We start from the raw sequence: 15,014 nt of genomic DNA, 5'->3' as shown, positions 1-15,014 counted from the left end.
CCAAGCCAAGTGCACCTGATGCACCACATTTCGTTGCAGACAGGAGGGAATGCAGGGCTAACTGAAAAAAGCATCAGTCAGACTCTCGAACCACAGAATGGAACAGGTGCATTTTCATGCTGCAAATTAGTCCTTCTGCAAAAGGCAATGCCTCTTGCTGGACTGTTCTGTGCAAGAACGCACCAATGGCATTTAGCCAGAGCCATAGGAGTTACAATTTACTCAGCAAGGATAGGTACTGGTGAGCAGCCAGTTGGAATCTGGCTTTGCTAAATCAAAACAGGACTTGAAAGTAGCTACCACGTCAGTGTTGGGCTCCTCTGCCTTCTGTTCCTGCTCAATTTATCTTATAGTTATAGCAACCACATTAATTCTCCATCTATACATGCCCTCCTTTTCCTGTTATAATGTCACAGAATCACAGAATCACACAGAATGGTTGAGGTTGGAAAGGACCTCTGGAGGTCATCTTGTCCAACCCCCCCTGCTCAAGCAGACCCACCTAGAGCTCATTGCCCAGTACCAGGTCGAGATGGCTTTTGAATATCTCCAAGGAGGGAGACTCCACAACCTCTCAGGGCAATCTGTGCCAGTCCTCAGTCGCTCTCACAGTGAAAAAAGTGTTTCCTTATGATCAGACTTACCTGTGTTTCTGTTTGTGCCCATTGCCTCTTGATGCCAGGTCCTAAGCATATTGCTGTAGCAAGTAGAATTAGAAGTATAACCTCTGTTATACCTATGATCTATAGAAAAAGGACAAAAAGGCCATCTACTAACTGAAAACTGTAGTCTAAGAAAATGCCTCTGTGTTTTTGTCGTCAGTTGAAGGGCTCTTTACATGCATTTGTCCATGGGAATTACTAATGGTATGGTCTTATATTTCAAGAAACTTTTCCGTCAAGCTTACTTTTTTACTCTGTCCAGTACAAAAAGAGAGCAAACTGGGCTTGTTTTCTTATACATGGGAGAGGATCATATCCCTGCACATGCCACAACCTCTGCCTTTTTACCTTCTAGATGATATATTTTCAGTTTATGCAAATGGTCATTGCTACATTGACTTCTGTAGCACTGTACTGGTTCTCACCAGCCTGTCCTTAGGAGTTACATACTGACGTCAAATAGTTGTTTAATATGTATGTGCCCATGTCATGCACTTACAACATAGTGTTCCTTGCTTTCTGCCTCCACCTCTTTGTCTTAAGATTTCCAATAAAAAACCCTCTTACTTTCCTGTCCCCACCAGCAATCTCCAATATACAAAAGTGGGTTATGGATTAGATGCAGCCTTGAGTAGAATTGTCTTAATGTCAATTCCAAATTTACTTCTCCTTGCCTTTGTCTCCAAGGATGGTATCTGCAGAGGACAGAGGGATTTTTAACGCTGTATTTCAGGACCTTGGTTCTGCTTTGTTAACTCCAAAGATGTGTGATATATATGACAAAGACTGAAAGCCATTAGAGCCCCACATTCAGTTGACAGTACCATTTTACACAGTAGTTTATTGCCTGCATGTTATCTTTCAGGAGAGTAGGAAGCATCATTGATTTTAACTTGACTTTTCTTTTGTTCACTTAGCAACTAGGCATTGTGAAAAAACTCTCAGCTTTACCCAAAAGTCTTTTCTTTAAATATCACAGATGATTGAGTTAGGTCCAAAATATAGCCCTTTGTGAAAAATGGATAGAGAACCATAGTGTGAGTATGACTGTTGAAGGAGTTTTCCTAGACTTTACTAAAAACATTTAAGTGAAAAAATAAACTGTTTTCTGACACTATTGAAATCTCTGAGACAGCAGTATTTTACTGCTTCATAAGGACTGGTGAATGTAAATCACAAGTATCATTTTCATTTGTCCCGAATCTGCCATCCTTCCCTCTGCTAAGTCTTTGTCATTAAAACTCCCATTCCCATCACTGCAATCAGTGGAGCAATGTGGGGGATGAAGTAACTCATAGCTAAGCCATAGATGGAACAACTAAATTCCAAAATAACAGGATAAAAAAGCTTTCCTAATTTGAACTAGGCTTGATATTTTTTAAGCTTTCTTTTTATTTTGGAAATGTGTATTAGCTGCAAGCAAGAAGATGTTCAGTGACAGTGATCTTACAAACAGCTCACAGCACTGAGAGGAGTGTGACCAGTGCTTTCATTTTTGCAGAGTCCTGACTGTACTGTGATATGGCTCTACCAAAACACAGACACACTGAAAACGCTAGAGGGGTTTCCATTGTCTTCGGCTGTTATCTTCTCTCTTGATCATAAATCTATGTTAGGAAAATGATGAGAGACTCAGAATAGGATTCAGCCTTGACTCTTAGTGGTGGGTCTAAGCTGTGCCTGCTGATGTAAAGGTGAATGTTGTCAAAACACCTCCCATTTCCTCTCTGACATGGGTTTTAATTGTCCATATTTTCAGTATTTGTTAATTAGGAGCAACTCAAAAAAAATAGTGTGAGGACTGGCAAAGGTTTATCCCTTTACTTTAAAAGAAATTAGGAACAAAACACCATAAGCAGGCTCTTTTAAATGTTTAGCTGGACACCAGCACTGTGCCCAGTGACAGACACTGAATAAGCCTCTATAAGTAGCATTGCCAGTAATATTTGATCTAACCTGCAGCACCTCGGCTCTCCTAGCACTGGGTCTCGTTTGAGAAGGCCTCTCCTGTTGTTCTGCACCATGCCAAACTGGGTGGTAGCCTCCACTTTGGGCAGCGGCTCACAGCTGACCACAGCAACATTTTGAAAACTGAGCAGGTAATTTAGTCAGAATGGATAAAATGTACCGAAAACAAATCAGGAGAAACAGGGATAATGAAGATTGATTGATTAATACAATTAAGTGTGGCCATTTTGTCTGTTTGTTTGGTGTCCTTAGGCTGTGATAATTCTACAGTTTGTGTAGCTGCTTTATTATTTAATGCTAGATCATTTTAAAGAATGGATTGATCTATTGACATTTATAGCAAGGTGAACATTAAAATACTCTGCTTGACTAGCTAAGGATGTTCTGTCTTGCTGGAGCTCTCTTGAATACACTGATAAGTAAAACGAAACTGATGAAAATTTCCCTCTTAGGTCTTCTCAAAACACTGAGCTTCATCTTGCCTTTTTCACTTGCCTTGTGAGTCTAGTCCTTTTCTCATTTGCTTTTCTTCCAAGTATCAGACTAAAACGTTCCGGAAAATTGTGGCTTTAAAAGTACTCTGCATTAGCTGAATGCAGCAGGCGTGTAAGCACTTATGCCACTGACATTAACCCCATCTTTAACAAAAAGAAATGGGAACTAAGCATGTAATCTGTGAAATCAGGCTGTCTTGTCTCCATCTTGTAGCATAGCATAGATTTTCATCCAACTATTCCTGTGTTGAACACAGATCCCCATGTTTGCGTGGTGTCTAGGCTTCAGACAAGACACCTTGTCCCTGGTAAAAGAGTTTAGAGGTGGAGGATACTCTTTTCCTTCAATATTTTCTTCCAGTGGTTAACTACCTTCATTGCTAGTGTGTGTAATTTCTCTTTTGAAATTGTCTAATTGAGATTTCAAGTTGTTGGTTCTTTTGTAATTGGCAGGCTCTCTCAGAGTGATAACTGTGCGTAAGACTTATCATCTCTGAATTTGCCTTTGAGCCAAACAGAATTAAACATTAAACAGAATTAAATCCATTAAGGCCCTCTTTACACGGCCTCTTTCCTCAGCCCAGAAGTCTTTTGGCCCTCAACGCTTCCTCTTTAATAGCCTTTCTAAGGTATGTTTAAAATGAAAATGTATTTAAAAAGGAAGTTCAAGTATCATTCCTGCCAATGCTGTGTGCTGTTATGAAAGAACCACCCTCTCCAGCTTGCCGTTCTCTCTCGAACCACGCAAGGTTCATGTTAATGCTCTCGACCTGAGCATCACCCTGCAAGCTGTTTTTCAGCTTTTTTGCTTCCTGTGATTCCTGCAGCTTTTATACAGTAGAACATCTATATAACAATGTGTAAAGGAGCATTTGTTAACCTCTCAGGAGGAGGTGCTTGGATGAAGTTATTGATGAAAAAGGGAAGAAAAAGAAGAAAGAAGTGAAGTGCTGTAATCATGTGTATCTGTTCCACAGGCAGGTTATTGGATATTTGTGAAATCATGATATAGTGGGGGCAAGGTAACTCCATGAAATCTCCTAAGAGTTTAAATTTATTAGGTCTTTGAAAGGCAAATGTGTTCCTCAGCGAATTCTAGTGAAGATGTATTTACTCAGTATTTGGAAGAGTTATTCAGCCACTCAGGAACGAAAAAGCAGAACAGTAGATCTCTGAGACGGAAGAAGCCAGTTTAAGCGATCTACTCTGTCAACACGTTACTTCTTAGCCCTGTAGGACTGATCCCTGCAGTGCATTTTCTGGGTTTTGTGGGGGGATGTTCAGAGATTTGTCCAAGCATTGAGTGTTGGTATGAATTAGCCTTACTTTCTTCTTTATATTTTATATGAAAACACCTGGAGGGCCATGCATTCAGGAGGTTTTAAATTGTGGCACTTTTAAGGAATTTTTAGTTCAAATTCCTTGAACTTTTAAGGTTCAAGGAATATGTTAGAAAGGATCAAGGCATTTTGATCGGGGACTAAGAGTGAGAAAAATTGGTTGTTCTGTAGGCAAAATGCATGAGTAAAAGTCGTCTGCACCAATGAGCCAAATTTTCTGAGCATTAGGAGTGAAACTTGCAGAGATTCACCAGATTAATTTGCCCTTTCCTTTACTTTATAGATGTGGAGCCCAGTTTTGCTGTAAAAGTTCCATATGGAGGGTAGGCTCAGGTCTCTTATAGCTACCAAGAAACCAGGATGCCTCAACAGCCCTGGTTAGTTCTTTCTGCTCACAGAACACAGTGGTTGTTTTCAACAGGAGAAGGCACCTGAGGATCTCATCCACATGGTATCACTGCACAGGTGTTGCTGTGCACAATATTGTTGCAATACCAATTTTTTTATGGGTAAACAAATAATTTTCTGTGTTTTGCCTATTTCTATTCTGTTTAAAATGCAGAAACTTAAATTCAGAATATGCAGCTTTCATGGCATTGTATTTTTTCATCCCTTTTATTGCTAAACTTCTTACTGTTTAAACTTTCTTACTGTTCCAAGAACTGACCAATCTCAAACTGTTTTGTAAGCCTGAATATTACTGGATGGACTGCTATAGATAAGGAATTCTTAGTGCTATCTTACTGGGATGCTGATACTGTGGGATCATTTTTCTCTCCCTATCAAAACAGCATGGATTTTTTCTTACACTGTTGTTGCTTTTTTTTCTTTTTCAAGTTCTTTAACTCACTGGCATTTTAACTGATCAGTGTGACAAAAATTCACTTTTAGTTTAGCCACTGACTCTTATAAATGCTGTAGGCTGAAGAAAAGCATCTTTTCAATGGCTCTTCGAAAACTGAGATTAAAAGCAACCAAAGAATACAGGTATTTCTTGACTTGGGCGTATATTTGACACATGGAGTAGAAAAAGCTCATACAAATCTAGTTAGGCAAAGAGTTTAGTTTCCACAAACCACCAAAAAGCACTATAAATGAAACTGTTTATCTGAATTTTGAAAGTTTCTTTAAAGTTTGTTTCAGAAAATTGGTATGTTTTCAACCTCACAAGTCTGCATGGTGTGGTATTTTTAGCTGTCAATATGCTTGCATATTCTTATTTCCTGTCAGCACCATGATATCACTGTCATGATTCAAGGGCATGCACTGGTGATGATCAGAACAGCTCAGTCAGAAAAGCCCTTGTGTTACAGGGGCTGGACAGCTATCACTTGAGAACATGGGCATTAATGGTGGAAGGCTTATTCCTTCAGTGACTGGTGGAAGAAAAATGAATTGGTAATTAAAAAACCAAAAAGGTATCTTTGGTGAATGCACTTGTTCCTTTTTGAGCTGTAGAATGGCAGAAGAGTTAAAAGTAAACAGAAAGATTAAAAATAGATATGTAGGTGACTTTATATACTCTCTTTTCAAGTCCTCTTGCATGATAACAGTAGTAAGCTGGTGTAGGCTTATTGGCACTAATACACAATAACTACAACCAGGTTAAGAATGTGCATTCTTTTTTTTCAAGAAATATAGTTTCTTTAGATTCCTCCTACCAAAAGAATTACATATCTATTTAATCAAAATCAAAACATTTTTCGTTGCCCTGAACTCAGAACATTTTACTGCAAGACAGCTCAAATTAATCTGGAACGTCCACTGTCTCTCTGCTTCTGCCTACCTCTTTTCTTTAGACAGTATCTTAGGTTGGTCTCAGTGTCTTGTGCTGGAAGGACACTCCCCTGACAATGCGGTACGTGATACTGCACAGGTAAGCAAGGTCATTGTGAATGGTGCATCTGACGAGTTACCCATCAAGGAAAGCATGTGGAAGTTGCCCAAATTCCTGAGACATCCCGGACACAGTGTCAAGCTGATTCAAAACCAAATCTTTTGATTCAGAAGTGTAACAGCAATTTAATCTGAATTAGAGGGATGTCATAGGAAATGGAATTAATATTTCTGATTTGACTCTCTTATTGGAGCTGTCAGATCTGCAAGTTGATATTTTGACCTTGCCTTTGTCCCTTTTTCAGGGAAAACTTCCAAGGCAAAGTTCATCTCCTTCGAACTTCCTGCATTTTCCCTACCTTTCCTCTCCTGCATACAGGATATCATAATACACAGGTAAGGCTGAGTCTGCCCCCATCAGAAAAATCTGCTTTTTATGCATTTTTCTCTTCACTGGCCAGACACTGTTGCTGCAGTACAGAACCAATTTCATCCTTGTCAGGTAAAAGAATTTACTGCTCGATTAAAAAGTAGCCCAATGTAGAGCTTCCAGATAAAACATGTAAATTACAATGCCATCCTCACCCTTAGGCTATAGGCCAATGACTCTGTCCACCTTGGAAAGTAGACTTACTTCCTCATGGTTGTCCTGTTTTTTCAGTGTCCTAAAATGATGACAGGATACTACTGCTCTCAACAAAGCTGCTTTTCTTTAATGTCAATGCTAGTCAGTTGAGCTTTTGGAGCTTCAAAAAGATTTTTAGTCTCAGTCTCCCTGTTTAGAGGGACAGAGATTGTAGGCGCATAGCAATTAAAGCATTTTACCTCTCATTACTGGCCATCTTTTTCTCTACATAATTCTAGCAAAAGTCTGAATCACAGAAATCAATATTTTTGCTATTAAGACTGTCAGAAAAGAAGCAGAATTCTGTGAAGAGTTGCTGAGGCCCCAAGTTGCTCATAAGCCATATGGAAATGAATGTAATGGAAATTCAGCTTTGTAAAACCTAAAGAAATTAAACATAAAAAAGCTGTTAAAAGCATATTATAATAATATACAACAGTCTTAATAGAATTTATGTTACTCTGTTTTCCTCCTTAATTCATCTATATTATTCAGTGGAAAGGATGGTCTTTATCTGGGGTTGAATCAAAGCAGTGTATTATTTCCAAGAACTTTTTACACTCTTGTAGGTCCCACGTAGTAAATATACCAGACTTTCACACAGGGACATTAACATAATATGATGTTAGCCCAAGATTGTTGGCTATACCCCTTGTACAATATTCCTATAGAATCCTGAGCAAGTCATTCAACATTTTTTGTATGGGATCACTAAAAGCAGGATTTAGTTGCCTAAAGGTAAGCAGTACCTAATCCAGATACTTCCAGAGGAGACCCGGAATATAGCAGGAGTGACTATGCAGTTCTGGGGGTGAGGGTGCAAGCCATGGGTGGTTTTTCCTTGATCCTGCTGGTGAAGGGACAAGGCTTAGGGAGGAGCAGACAGATCCTGTGGGTTGCCAAGTGGCTTCACTACTAGTGTTGTTGACAGGGATTTGACTTTCAGGATCAAGCAACCCTTTTTAAATATCAAGGACTGATGGGAAGAGGTAGGATCCACCTAACAAAGCGCAGCAAAAACATCTTTGCCAAGCAGCTAGCCGATTTACTGAGGGGAGCTTTTAACTAGGAATGATGAGGGAGGGAGCTTACTAGAGTGAAGGAAGTTATTATTGCCCTCTACTCAGCACTCATCAGACTGTATTTAGAATATGTGGTTGAGTGTGCTCCCCCCATCCCTCCCTCCCCAGTACAGGAAACAAGTATTTTGTTTCATGTCTTGGACTGGAGAGAGTGCAGGGGAAGCCACCAAGGTGGCCAGGCCTTGGGAAGAGGGACTCTGGGAACAGGGCTTAAGGCTGGGGAAGGGGTGTTTTGGGGCCTCAGCAAGGCCTATGGGGAGGGGACTCAAGAGATGGAGCTAGGCTCTTTGTAGGATTGAGAGATGACAAGAAACAATGTGCATAAATTGAAACAGGAGAGGTTCAGACCAGATCTAAGGAAAAACTTCTTCACCCTGAAGACAATCAGGGTTGCCCGGAGAGGTGCAATTTCCATCCATGGTGGTCTTCAAGCCACAGCTGGATAAAGCCCTGAGCAACCTGGTCTGATGACAGAGCTGACCCTGCTCTGAGCTGGAGGATAGATCAGAGAAGTCTTTCCAACCTGAATTATCCCATGATTGTATGGTCCTATCTTGAGGCAACTCAATTTTGCCATGTCAAAGCTGTCTGGCTCATTTTATGTGAGGCTAGATGGACACATAGTCCTGAATTGCAGATGTGATAAGGATTCATGGCAGAAAATAAAGTCAGTTTTATCTATGCCAATAAAATATAAAACCTGTATTTTACACTTTAATATAAAATTTTAATTTTTTCCAAATCCAGGCCTTATGAATGTTGGGTTAGTTCTATTTTCCAAACTAATGTAGTATCTTTGTGCTTCACTGTTTCTACATAGTGGTTAGTGCTCAGTTTTATGCAGGTGTTGCAAAATAAATGTGTATTGATGAACTGGTCACAGCAACAAATGTAGTAGAAAGTCCTTGAGGAAATTAATAATTCCATAACAGGATTTTAATCATGTAAAGTGAAGAAGTCATAGGATTCTGTATTTAATAAGGGAGATAAAATCCAGAGGTAGGGATGTCCTCATTAATTGTGCATACTCTGTCCGGTGAGTTGATATGAGTCCTGTGAAAGAAATAGCAGGTGAGCATGTAATTAAAACTGAATGTCCATGCGTACTGCGCATATGTAATGAATACACACAAAGTAGAGGGGATTTAAAATTGAATTGACAAATTCTGCTATAGTATTTCTTCCCTTTTGTATGCTTCACTACCAACCTTATGTAAAAGTTAAGTGTAAAAGCTTTCTTTTTTCCCCAATGTTATATCTTTTAATGAAGTCTTTAGTCAACAGGTGTGTCATGTCAACTGCTTAAAAGAGAAGCAAAATAAAACTCTCAGATAAATTTCACATATGAGTTAAAATTGTTTGGATGGAATTAAAGCTTGTGCAAAATTATTGATCTGACACATATATATTTGTTTGTATATGCTCCAGGTTGTGTCTGGTATTCATGAACACAGTCACTTCATGAGAACAAACAGGTTGCAAAATGCTGTCACAGATCTGGTCAGCTTTTCTTATACTGAAACTTCTGTCCTTGGTGGCCCCTTTCAGGTTGCAGTATGGTACGATGAAGTCTAACTACAATGCAGCTGTAGCTACTGGCACTGTGAGGTTTCAGCGTACTGAAAGACTTTATTTTTCACATAGTGTGAAATTTGATAGTATATACATTTCTCTGGGAGAAAAAAAAAGGTTTTATATATGGAATTGTAAATCATCAGTATTTACTTTAAATTTTAATGAAATCCTATATGGTACAGGCTGCATAAAACACTTTAAACCACTTTGTGCATGTGGAAAAGTATAAATAAATAGGTCCTTACTCTGTCTCTGTATTTTAGTTATTTAATAAAGTTTTCATAGGTAAAAATGTATACAGGAAAATAAACTTATTTTGGAATTTGATGGCAAAGCCTCAAAACATAGCTTTACAAGTCAGACCAGAGTGGGATTGTTTATGTATGAGCTGAGTAGAAAGAACATACAAATGAGTTATTGCTGATAGGCAAATGGCTCAGCTTGTAAAAGGTAAAAGCAGAATTGTTCTCACTGCAAAGTACTGTAGGAATATTTGCAGGCAAACATGTGCTTTATGCCTTTGCTGGAGCAGATAATGACCCTGTAGTGGCAATGAATCTCCTGATAAGACAGGCTTAAACAGTTGAGCATGTCCTAGTTTATATTAGAAATGGATTCAGAGCATTATTGCTTTGAACCTCTGACTCATTTCCAATGAAAATGTTTCGAACAGTTGTACATATTCCTTGCCATTGGTCTCCTGTGCATTCACCACTGGTCAAAATGTCATTGCCCTTTAGACATTGTCCAGGCTGAGCTGGACAGAACCAGAAAGGATTTGGGAAGAAAATAAATACATGAAGCAGTTTACGTTTACAGGCTTTGAAACTGATCGGTCCTGTTCCCAGGCTTCATGAAATTTGATATTTATATCTTTTAAAGTAAACTAGTGATATTTTTTAGGCAAAGAAGAAATGTCATACAGAGTGGTATCTAGTAAGTGAATTTTTTTAAATTTTGACTTCAATATTGATAAAAAGCAGTTGCAAAATGCGGTGAAAGACTGAATATGTTCTACTTTTTCAGGTTTCTATATACCATTTACATGCAGAGGGTCTATTCTTATTAACCTGTAATGATGAAATGACTGGCCTACTAGATGAGGGGAGAGCAATGGATATTGCCTACCTGGAATTTAGGAAGGTTTTTGCCACTGTGTCCCATAACATCCTCACATCCTACTGATGAAGTATGGGGTGGATGAGAAGACAGGGAGGTGGACTGAGAACTGGCTGAATGGCCAGGACCAGATGGTGGTGATCAGCGGCACAAAGTCTAATTGGCGGCCAGTAACTAGCAGTGTACCCCAGGAGTCAAGACTGGGTCTGATCCTGTTCAATATCTTCTTTAATGATCTGGATGATGGGGCAGAGAGTAGTCTCAGCAAGCTTGCAGAGACACAAAACTGGAAGGATTGGCTTTTATACCAGAGGGTCATGCTGCCATCCAGAGTGACGTTGTCCTGGTTTCAGCTGGGATAGAGTTAATTTTCTTCGTAGTAGCTGGTATAGTGTTGTGGTTTGGATTTAGTATGAGAATAATGTTAAGAATACACTGATGTTTTAGTGGTTGCTAAGTAGTGCTTCCACTAAGGCAAGGACTTTTCAGCTTCTCATGCTCTACTGACTGAGAAGGCTGGAGATGCACAAGAAGCTGGGAGGGGGCACAGCCAGGACAGCTGAACCCAACTGACCAAAGGGATATTCCATACATATGACGCTCAGCATATAAAGCTGGGGGAAGAAGAAGGAACGGGGGGACGTTCAGAGTGATGGCATTTGTCTTCCCAAGTAACCGTTACACGTGATGGAGCCCTGCTTTCCTGGAGATGGCTGAACACCTGCCTGCCGATGGGAACTAGTGAATGAATTCCTTGTTTTGCTTTGCTTCCGTGCGTGGCTTTTGCTCTACCTATTAAACTGTCTGTATTTCAGCCTCTGAGTTTTCTCACTTTTACTCTTTTCATTCTCTCCCCCATCCCACCAGGAGTCAGCAAGCAGCTGTGTGGTGCTTAGTTGCCGGCTGGGGTTAAACCATGACAGACATTATCAGGCTGGAGAAGTGGGCTGACAGGAACCTCATGAAGTTCAACAAGAAGTGTGAAGTCTAGGTGTAACCCCACGCACCAACCCCCCATGGTGGGGGCCACCCAGCTGGAAAGCAGCTTGGCAGAAAGAGTCCTGAGGGTCCTGGTGGACACCAAGTTGAAGATGAGCCAACAAGGTGCCCTTGCTGCAAAGACGACTAACTGTATCCTGGGCTGCATTATGAGTGTTGCCAGCAGGTGAAAGGAAGAGATACTTCCCCTCTGCTTAGCACTGGTGAGGCCACACTTGGAGTACTGTGTTCAGTTCTGGGCTCTGCAGTACGAGAGAGACAGGGTCATACTGGAGAGAGTCCAACGAAGGACCACTAAGATGATGAAAGGACTGGAGCATCTTTCCTATGAGGAAAGGCTGACAGAGCTGGGACCTTTTAGACTGGAGAATAGAAGTCTCAGGGGGAATCTTATTAATGTATATAATTACCAGAAGGGAGTATGCATAGAGGATGGATCCAGGCTCTTTTCAGTGGTATCCAGTGACAGGACCAGAGGCAATGGGCACAAACAGAAACACAGGAGGTGCTGTCTGAACATCAGGAAACACTTTTTTACCGTGTGGGTGAGTGAACACTTGCACAGGTTGTGGAGTGAGGTTGTGGAGTGTCCATCCTTGGAGATACTCAAAACTGTCTTGACATGGTCCTGGGCAACTGGCTTTATAGGAGGCTCGACCAGAGGTCCCTACCAACCTCAACCATTCCTTGTTTTTCTGTGATTCAGGAGTGAAAAAAATCCACTAGAACTTGAGTACAGCCATGTACACAACTGGTAACAGGAAAAAAATAAAAATAACAACCCTTAGAAGTTTCATAAGCTTCAAATCTTTCAAAAGTAGAAATAAATACTTTTTTTTTTTTTCCATGCACAAACAATCTCCATGGAGCTACAGTGCAAATTAAGACAGAGGTATGTGGTACATGTGAACTGATAAGCATAACAGAAGAGGAATGGAGCCCTTCTGGGCTATGGACTTCCCCCTAAATAAAGAGTTGTTCAGTCTACCTGTAAAAGCATCCATGTTTGCAAAGCCTGATAGCCACACCACAGGAGTTACTTTCAGGGTCACTGTCAGCTCTCTTCTTATTGAAAAGCACAGTGTAATGTACCTTGGGCTGCAGTTCTCCTCAGTGAGGAGAACTAATTTGACAGTCCAAGGCTTTGTCTAAGTATTGGGTCAAAGTGCCTGTGTTCCTGGTGGAGGCATGGGCTGCTGTGCCCAGTGCTGCTCCCAGCACTTCAGCTGGTGTCAGGCAGAGTGAGACCCAGGCAGTCATGTGAAGAGGCTGGCATGGGAGAAGTTAAAACTATATTTTCATATTGCTGTCTCTTTAAAAAGCATAACATTTTCTTTGAATTTCATGCAAGGGTTTGCTCATACTTTAGAGAAGACTATGTTTTTCATTAACACGCTGATAATTACCATCATAACTCCCATGGTTCCTTAGCAGAATATTGCACCCTTTACGCCGCTCAAATGCTTCCCTTATGCCAGAGAACTCCAGAAGGGTGATATAAAAAAATAGCCAAGAGATACTTTGCTATGAAAAATAGTTCCCAAATTCATTGCCAGACTCAGGAAATGAAAAAGAAGAGATTTGTTTCTCTGTTTCTTTAGGAAGCAATAATAAAAGGATGATGCATCTATATCCCAACAAAGAAAAGGTTTATCTCTTTCTGAATTTTTAACATCAAGTGAAGTATGAAAGAAATTCAGCCATGTCTATGATTAAAAATAAAAAAAAATCTAGCTTTGTTTGTTTTTAAGTGTGGTAAGGAGAAACATATTTAGAAACCAGCCACAAGGCAGTAAAATTGATTTCTGGTTTATCTGGTATAGCTCTGAGTCTCTCTCTGAGCTGGGAAATAATTGATTGCTTGAAGCCTTGTAGCAGTAGTTAAAAATTGATAAATGCTAAAGCCAGCACAGTGTTTTATAGGTTCTCAAGAATTGTGGAGCCTCCATATTTCTTTCTCATCACCAGCTCTAGATCATGAGGTGAAATTTAAAAGACGCTTCATCTTAGTCTTAGGAAATTATATTCAGCAACCCTGAGACCTTTCGCTGTGGGACACAAAGCAAAATCTTTAGTTACATAGTACTGATCATTAATGTACAAAGCCAAGTGAGATTTTTCCAGGTCAACATATGTTTTAGATCAGCTGATCAGATTACTTTAAAAACCAACAAAACGTCTATGTTCGTAATCATAGTTTGTTAAATCAATATCTAGAAAAATTATTGGTATTGATGGCTAGGATGTCATTGCATGAAATGAATTGCTGTAAAAAATGCAGAATTGGGTCCTATTTAGCAAAGAAATGCTGAAAGATTTCATTAACACAAGTTTTCCTTTATTAGTGCAGGAAATTGGCTTTTTATATCAGCTGACTGCTGACTTTTATACTGGGGTAGGCTTCAATATCTTTATTAAAATATAGGGAGCCAGATCTTCTTTCACCCCGTTCCAGATTCTTTATATGCTGTCAGCAAGAGAAGGAGGTCCAAAAGTTGTTCAGGTGGTCATTTTGAATGAATATCTAGACTTTCATAATAATATATAGAGTTATCATGTTGTGAAGAAAGACAGAGATGAAATTCTTTTATTTTAGATACTTATGGGTCTTCTGCACTGAATATAGCTTAGAACAGATACTCAGATTAAACTAGTACTTAGTTTACACACAGCCCCAAGTTGTAACAGTGAGATGGTTTATATAGAGAATCTGGTTACTAAATGACTTATCTATAGTAATTCTTGTCATTTTGAGTTGTCCACATAAGAAACCTAGGACACAATGCAACTGTGTGCAATATAGTTTAGAACTGTAAGCTGAAAACTAAATTTTATGTGATCAGTGACTGAAACTGAACAGCAAAACTTTGAGATAGTTTACCAACATAAACCCCTGATATTAATTATAAAATTCACTTTTACTTCCTGTGTACAGAATCAGACTCAAACTACATGAGAAATAAATCACAATTAACTTTTTGTTTTAAAATTGTTAGCTATATGCACCTTAGTACAAATTATCACAGCATAATGATGCTTTTTCCATATCTGATTAATAAATACTTCTTTTAGTTTCATAGCTATGCTTCACTGAAATAGAAAAGCAATGAGTGAAAGAGACCAATATTGAGGCAAATTTCACTACTAGTTCCTTAACTGAATGGAAAATACAGGAGGCAATAGAGCTCAGACTCTGCCTTTTATGTCTTCTTCTTATATTTAGAGGTAGGGCTCAAATTATTTATTTGCTGACTATTTTGCTTAGCCAACAAAAACATTTTAAATTGTTTCTGTAAACTCAGCAACTCAGTACT

This window comes from Calonectris borealis, chromosome 3 (assembly GCF_964195595.1).
Source record: "Calonectris borealis chromosome 3, bCalBor7.hap1.2, whole genome shotgun sequence".
NCBI lineage: Eukaryota > Metazoa > Chordata > Aves > Procellariiformes > Procellariidae > Calonectris > Calonectris borealis.
The sequence above is the reverse complement of the archived record's forward strand: the minus strand, read 5'-3'. Positions refer to the sequence as shown.